Genomic DNA, 6,119 nt, shown 5'->3' with positions numbered 1-6,119 from the left:
TATATTGGTGTAGGAGAGGGAACACAGCTCATGTCAAAGTCCTGCCTCCCTTTTATATGATCCTGTATAATGGACAGGGACTACTGGGCAGTAATGTGCTCAAAGGTTATCAGCAGTAATTGATTATCCCTATATTTGTATATTGTAGAACATTAAAACATACCCCTACTCTGGTGTCCAGTGTAACCTCAATATTCATGATTAAAATATCAGAGGAGTGGGAACCAGACAGCTCTGATCACCCTGAGGTACAGGCGATTCTCGAGTCCGTGTCGAGTGTATTCACAACCCATAAAGATAACTGTGCAAACATGAGCAGACCGGAAGAAATTAACTGACCATTGCATGATCCATGAAGCAGTATTCTTACCGAGCTGAGATTATATCATACATTCCAGACACTATCAATCATTGTTATACCAGGGTGTAGTTCACGAAGCCATGTTCCCTTCTAACTGCCCCATTTGACTGGTTGGAAAGCCGGATGGCAGCTGGTGACTGACTATTGACCACCACAAACTCAATTCAGTCAACCCTGCGTGAACCCGGTTGTCTGATAGACACCCACCCTACTCTCCCGGATTCTCAGTGGCAGGGCTGTCTTCTCCACCCTGGATATCTCTAATGGTTATTGGAGTATCCCAGTAAAACTAGAGAAACAAATTAAATTCACATTCACTTCTGAGGACCAGAGGTACACCTGGACATGTCTGTCAGAAGAGGTTCCACAATAACCCCACTATTTTCAACAAACGTGTAGCCGGGTCCCTTCTGAGCTTTTCACAGTCTTCCTGCTCACTGCAATATGTCGATGATCTTCTCATCACCACAGGCCGTGTCCACACATTTAACCCTTTTACAGGAACTACTGCAGTTACTTTGGGAGCTGGACTAAAAGAACATCCACGTAAGGCCCAGCTGGTGCAAGACCGTGTCACCTTTCTACGTGCCCAGGTCAGATCATCCTGCATCAGCCCACACCAGCGTCAGGCCGAGACCATCCAGTGTCTATCCCTGTTCACCTCAAAGTCCTGCCCTGTGTCCTATCCTCAGGCTGGTGGGGTATCAGTGGACCCTCATCCAGTATCTACCCCTGTTCACCTCAAAGTCCTGCCCTGTGTCCTGTCCTCAGGCTGGTGGGGTATCAGTGGACCCTCATCCAGTATCTACCCCTGTCCACCTCAAAGACCTGCCCTGTGTCCTATCCTCAGGCTGCTGGGGTATCAGTGGACCCTCATCCAGTATCTACCCCTGTCCACCTCAAAGACCTGCCCTGTGTCCTATCCTCAGGCTGCTGGGGTATCAGTGGACCCTCATCCAGTATCTACCCCTGTCCACCTCAAAGACCTGCCCTGTGTCCTATCCTCAGGCTGCTGGGGTATCAGTGGACCCTCATCCAGTATCTACCCCTGTCCACCTCAAAGACTACCCTGTGTCCTATCCTCAGGCTGGCAGGGTATCAGTGGACCCTCATCCCTCGATTTGCAGAGACTGTGACTCCTCTTTATGAACTAACTAATGGTGATGATGACCAGATTTAACCCGGTTGGACTGAAGAGAGCATAGAAGCAGCAACACAATTGAAGAAATCTGTCGCCCAGGCAACGTGTCTTATCTCACCTAACCCTGACAAGACTTTCAACATGGAGGTGGTGGACACAGTGAAAAGCCTGACTGCTGTCCTATGTAGAGAAAACGAGGAGAAACTACTCCCCATTGTGAATGACTCCAGAATTGTCAGTGGGACTGAACTGATTTATTCTGTTTGTGAAGGACATTTGTTAACCACGTTCTGGGGCATCAAACATTTCACTTACATCACGGGGTTCTCCAGGGTGATACTGCCCAGTCCATTATAAACTTTCCCAGTATAGGGCGGCACAGTGGTGCAGTGGTTGGCACCGCAGCCTCACAGCTCCAGTGACCCGGGTTCAATTCTAGGTACTGCCTGTGTGGAGTTTGCCAGTTCTCCCTGTGTTTGCGTGGGTTTCCTCCGGGTGCTCCGGTTTCTACCCACATGCCAAAGACTTGCAGGTTGATCGGTAAATTGGCCATTAGCAATTGCCCGTAGTATAGGTAGGTGGTAAGGAAACATAAGGACAGGTGGGGATGTGGTAGGAATATGGAATTAGTGTAGGCTTAGTATAAACGGGTGGTTGATGGTCCGCACAGACTCGGTGGGCCGAAGGGCCTGTTTCAGTGCTGTATCTCTAAACTAAACTAAAAGTAGTAATAGTATTCCCCTGTCAGAGAGTCGTAGAGTCATAGTCATTTCAGCACAGAATTAGGCCATTCTGCTCATCGAGTTCATGCCAGCTCTTTGTCGATAAATCCAGCCAGTCTCATTCCCCAGCTCTGACTCCATATTCCTGCAAGTTTATTTACATCAAGTATTCATCCAATATCCTTTTGAAATAATCCACCTTCTCTGCTTCCACCACCCTCGGAGGCAATGATTTCCAGGCCATTACCACTCGTTGTGTAAAAATGTTGTTCATCACATCCCCCTTAACTCTTGCCCTCAATCTTAACTCTAGTCATTGTACCATAAGCTAATGGGAACATCTTTTCCTGTCTACCTTATCCAAACAGGTCATCATCTTGTATACATGTATCTAATCTCCCCTCAATCTCCTTTACTCCAAGGAAGACAATCCCAGCTTTTACAGACTATATTGTACTGAAAATCCTCCATCTCTGGAACCATTAAAGTAAACCTCCTCTACACCCTGTCAATGACCCTCACATCCTTCCTAAAGTGTGGTGAACAGAACTGGATGCAGTACTCCACTTGGGGCCTAACCAGAGCTTCATAAAGTTACAGCATAACTTTCCTTCTTCTGAACTCACCACCTCTATCTATGAAGCCCAAGATCCCATATGCTTCACTGACGACTCTCTCAATATATCCTGCCACCTTCAGGGATCTATGTGCATGAACCCCATGTACATTTGTCTCTGCACACTCTTTCGAACTTTACCATTAAGTGTATATTGCCTCTCCCTGTTACTTCTGATAAAATGCATCACTTGACACTTGTCTGTATTAAATTCCATTTGCCTCTCGTCTGCCCATTCTGCTAGCCTATCTCTGTCCTCTTACATCGATTGGTATCAACCTCAATGCCTGCCCCGCCTCCAAGTTTGGTATCACCTGCAAATTTTGAAATGTTTCTCTGTATGCCATTATCCAAATCATTTATACATATCAGAATAAAACAGTGTTCCTAGCACTAACCCTTGGGGAACACTACTGTCTATTTTTCTCCAGTTTGAATACCAACTATTTACCGCAACTCACTGTTTTCTGTCATTAAGCCAGTTTTATATCCAAGCTGACACTGACCTTCCTTTTCCATCAGCATCAATTAACTGTCCAATTCTCACAAACTGATTGTGAAATAAAGTACAAATTCAGCTTAAAATTAAGTGAAATGCTAAATGTAAAATTAACAAATTGTTGGAAAGAGATCGACTCTTAGATCACTTAAAATTCAATCTCTCGATAACTTTACTGCATTTAGTACTCTGTCCAAGCAGGACTCCCTAAAACTGGACTCAGTGCAGCTTATTGCATTTCGGGTTTGGGGAGAGAATTCAAAAGCTTAGGGATGAGACCAGAAAGTGCTGGAAATACTCAGCAGGTCTGGCAGCATCTGTGTAGAGAGAAACAGAGTTAATGTTTCCGGTCTCTGACCCTTCATCAGAACTGGTAAACGTTAGGAATGTAACAGTCTGTAATTTAATCTATCCCCTCTCTGTCCCATCACAGTCCTTCCTTCTTGTTCTTCTTCCTACTTCCCCTCTTTCACTTGCTCAAACACTGTTACATTTCTAACGTTTACCAGTTCTGATGAAGGGTCACAGATCTGAAACATTAACTCTGTTTCTCTCTGCACAGATGCTGCCAGACCTGCTGAGTATTTCCAGTGTTCAGCATCCGCAATAATTTGCTTTTATTTTAGTGTTTAATTCACTGACATTTATTTTCCAGGAATTCCTCCCTGGAAGTTCTGCTCTACTCTTCCAGAGCGTAGGGCCTCGGCAGCTGAAGGCAGGACCACCAATGGTAGAGCAATTAAACTCGTAGATGCTCAAAAGGCCAGAAATAGATGAGTGCAGATATCTCGGAGGGCTGTCGGGCTGGAGGAGATTACACAGATAAGGAGGAGTGAGATAATGAAGGATTTGAAAAGAAGGCTGAGAGTTTTAAAATTGAGGTGTTGCTGACCAGGAGCCAATGTAGGTCAGTGAGTCCAGGGGGTAATGGGTGAACAGGACTTGGTGTGAGTTAGGACATGGGCAGCAGTGCATTGGATCACCTCAGGGTTATGGAGAGTAGAATGTGGGAGACCAGCCAGGAGTCTGTTGGACTAGTCGAGTCTACAGGTAACACAGGCAAGGGGGACTGTTTCATCAGCAGAAGAGCTGAGAGAGGGGCAAAGTTGGGTGATGATACGGAAGTGTAAGTAGGCTGTTTTAGTAATATTTAGCAGGAAGCTCGTCGCAGCGTCAACTATGAAACCAGGTTGTGAACAGTTTGCTTTAGTTTCAGACAGTTGCCAAGGAGAGAGATCCAGTCTTTAGCTAGGAAACTTTTGACGTGGGGTTTGAAAACAACGGCAGCAGTCTTCCTAATATTTAATTGGCATGGCAGATGTGTGAGGAGATACATTGTCGGAAGATTTGATATATATTATCCGTTCATGGGATGTGGGTGTCGTTGACTCGGGCAGCATTTATTGCCCATCCATAATTGCCCTTGAGAAGGTGATGGTGAGCTGCATGCAAAGAACAAAGAACAAAGAAAATTACAGCACAGGAACAGGCCCTTCGGCCCTCCAAGCCTACGCCGATCCAAATCCTCTATCTAAACCTGTCGCCTATTTTCTAAGGGTCTGTATCTCTTTTCTTCCTGCTCATTCATGTATCTGTCTAGATACATCTGAAAAGACGCTATCGTGCCCGCATCTACCACCTCCACTGGCAATGCGTTCCAGGCACCCACCACCCTCTGCATAAAGAACTTTCCACGCATATCCCCCTAAACTTTCCCCTCTCACTTTGAACTCGTGTCCCCTTGTAATTGAATCCCCCACTCTGGGAAAAAGCCTCTTGCTATCCACCCTGTCTATACCTCTCATGATTTTGTACACCTCAATCAGGTCCCCCCTCAACCTCCGTCTTTCTAATGAAAATAATCCTAATCTACTCAACCTCTCTTCATAGCTAGCGCCCTCCATACCAGGCAACATCCTGGTGAACCTCCTCTGCACCCTCTCCAAAGCATCCACATCCTTTTGGTAATGTGGCGACCAGAACTGCACGCAGTATTCCAATTGTGGCCGAACCAAAGTCCTATACAACTGTAACATGACCTGCCAACTCTTGTACTCAATACCCCGTCCGATGAAGGAAAACATGCCGTATGCCTTCTTGACCACTCTATTGACCTGCGTTGCCACCTTCAGGGAACAATGGACCTGAACACCCAAATATCTCTGTCCATCAATTTTCCCCAGGACTTTTCCATTTACTGTATAGTTCACTCTTGAATTGGATCTTCCAAAATGCATCACCTCGCATTTGCCCTGATTGAACTCCATCTGCCATTTATCTGCCCAACTCACCAGTCTATCTATATTCTGCTGTATTCTCTGACAGTCCCCTTCACTATCTGCTACTCCACCAATCTTAGTGTCGTCTGCAAACTTGCTAATCAGACCACCTATACTTTCCTCCAAATCATTTATGTATATCACAAACAACAGTGGTCCCAGCACGGATCCCTGTGGAACACCACTGGTCACACGTCTCCATTTTGAGAAACTCCCTTCCACTGCTACTCTCTGTCTCCTGTTGCACAGCCAGCTCTTTATCCATCTAGCTAGTACACCTTGGACCCCATGCGACTTCACTTTCTCCATCAGCCTACCATGGGGAACCTTATCAAACGCCTTACTGAAGTCCATGTATATGACATCTACAGCCCTTCCCTCATCCATCAACTTTGTCACTTCCTCAAAGAATTCTATTAAGTTGGTAAGACATGACCTTCCCTGCACAAAACCATGTTGCCTATCACTGATAAGCCCATTTTCTTCCGGATGAATGACCAG

This window comes from Heterodontus francisci, unplaced genomic scaffold, assembly GCF_036365525.1.
Source record: "Heterodontus francisci isolate sHetFra1 unplaced genomic scaffold, sHetFra1.hap1 HAP1_SCAFFOLD_328, whole genome shotgun sequence".
Taxonomy (NCBI): domain Eukaryota; kingdom Metazoa; phylum Chordata; class Chondrichthyes; order Heterodontiformes; family Heterodontidae; genus Heterodontus; species Heterodontus francisci.
Note: the sequence above shows the minus strand (reverse complement) of the source record.